Source organism: Pygoscelis adeliae, unplaced genomic scaffold (assembly GCF_000699105.1).
Source record: "Pygoscelis adeliae isolate BGI_AS28 unplaced genomic scaffold, ASM69910v1 Scaffold287, whole genome shotgun sequence".
Lineage (NCBI taxonomy): Eukaryota > Metazoa > Chordata > Aves > Sphenisciformes > Spheniscidae > Pygoscelis > Pygoscelis adeliae.
Genome location: NW_008825154.1, coordinates 49,038 through 51,350, shown reverse-complemented (window position 1 = coordinate 51,350; position 2,313 = coordinate 49,038).

Here is a 2,313-nt window from a genome sequence, read left to right as displayed (position 1 = left end):
GCGAGTGCTGAGAGGTGAGGGCAGAAGGAGCCCGGTTCATGCAGAGGGGACAGATACTGCGATATAGGACTGCAGTTCAGAACCATGGCCTGGTCTTACGTGTAACAACTCTAAAATGCGTAAGGAATGCCACGCAGCCTGGTGTTGGGCCGCCCAACACAAAACAGAGTACAAAATTTTCCAAACTAAATTCTTCTGCGATTCGGTATTTGGTGTCTGGTGCTCCTAACTGCTCAGTGGCCTGAGCTACCCGATAGAGCAGAGGAGATACACGGGAATGGGAGATGCTCGAGAAAAATATGAATTGTGACAGCTGCTGGAGAAGCCCGTTTAGAGGACGTTGGGCTGGCTTATAAAAACAGCCTGTATTCCTTGCGGACAGCTGTATTCCCGAGCGGAATTCCTTTCTTGCAGCTCAAACAGCGGTGGGAAATTTGTTCAGAGCCCCAGCGCGGGGCAGGCGAGGGGCCGGAGCGCTGCTGTTTGCAGAGGCAGCGGCCGGTGTCCTCTTTGTCAAAGGTCTTCGGAGCAGACAGCAAAGCCTGGCCTGAGAGCAGCGAGGCTATAAACAGCAGTTCCACAGAAAATGACTTGTGGGGAAGGGTATTTTAAACCCTTCAGTGTCTCCACATGGCGATGCTTGAGAAGTTGTGCATATTAGGCAAGTGTGTTTATGGGCTGGCTACTGTTTTCAGGCTGGTCTCTTACATGCTTTTGTGCTGAGCAAGCAAGGCTTTGCCGGCTGACGGTTGTTATCCCTGTTTTATCCTGAGAGATGGAACGGGGGGGTGTGCTCTACTGGTATAAAACAAACCAGCTGGTTTTGTTTTTTTTTTCCTCCTAGTCGCAAGCCTGCTGTTCAACGTGCCAAGCCAGGGACGGCAGAGCCCTGCCTGAGGCAAGGGGGTGGCCGGGGGTCCCGGGAGGCGCGGGCTGTGCCGGTAGGAGAGAGGCCCCGAGGGGTTTGTGACCCAGGAAGCGGTGGGGTTTGTGTGACGGGCGGCGGGAGCAGCCCAGCGTGCAGATCACAGCGCATTCTCTTGCCCTTTTCACAGATGCAGATGGCAAACCGTGACATGACAGGGGTGTAGTACAAAAACCACCAGATTTTCCAGCTGAGTGCTCTGCGCGTAAGGATGTGATTTGTATGTAGGTGTGTTTTCTTCTCTTCCATTGACTGGAGAGTTTAAAAACAAGAAAAAAGCTAAACTTTTTTCTCAGCTAGCTATTTGGAATCGGTTACAGCTTTCCCCTTCTCCTCTGCCTCGTGGCACTGTTCCTGAGAGGAGGGGTGGTGTCTGGGAGGAAGCGAAAAGGCAGGTTTTCAGCTACAGGGTACGCTGTGCTCTTCATGGGCTCGGCAAGGAGCTCTCCTGCTTTTACACCAAAGAGTAGGTAAATCCTGTGCTTTTTCTCCTTCCCCCTGTGCTTGCGGTACGGGGGGACCAGAGCAGGTGCAGCTTCAGCGTGTGCCTTCCTAGCACGTAGAACACTTTGCAGAGGTGCCCTTGGATTTTCTTGCCTTCAGAGGGCATCTGGTGAGACGGGGCAGAAGGACAAAGTACACGAGTCTGATGTGTTCGGGCAGGGGCAGCGCAGAGTGCGCAGGCACCGGTAAACGCGCTCCCGCGTGGCTCTGCTAAGCGCGGTACCTGTAAGGCTGAGCTCAGTTTCCACTGAAATCTTTGGAGTCCAAGACTTAGAGCAAAGTGTCACCTGTAAGGTATTTAAATGCCGACCTCCTCGGCTGCTGGACGTTGTTACGCCACAAAAGCTAACCCTTAAGTGTTTTAGCGTTGCAGCTGGAGTTGTAGTATCATCCTCAGTGCTCCTGAAAGGAGAAAGTTGAAGCTCTGAGCCGGCTTCAGGAATGCATTGCCTAACCACTAAAAATCTGGGCTGTTTTAGCAGGATTAGTGCCCTCGCGGTGTGCGGGAGGCAGGCCGGGGTCTCAGGCGGGGAGGTTGCTGGTGTTCTCGGCTGGAGCGGTGCCCGCTTCACTGCTCACGGCCAGAACTGGCACGTCTGTGCTGTGTTTGGGGACAAAGTGTGCCCCCGACAGCGAGAGACAGATGCTGTTGCTGGGAAGTTAGTTAGCATTTACAGCCAGGGAAGAGAGCGTTGGCAGGGGAATTTCCCTGCCTTTCCCCCTGCCAAAATAAATAAATAAATAAGTCAATTCCTCAGCGTCCCGCTGTACAACTCGCAGCGGTGCAAACCCCACCTGCCTCCCCGCTCCGCGCAGGTTAAATGCCTCCGCTGCCCCGAGCGCTCCGCTCCTTACAGGCAAAACCCGACCCGGGAGCCAAAGCA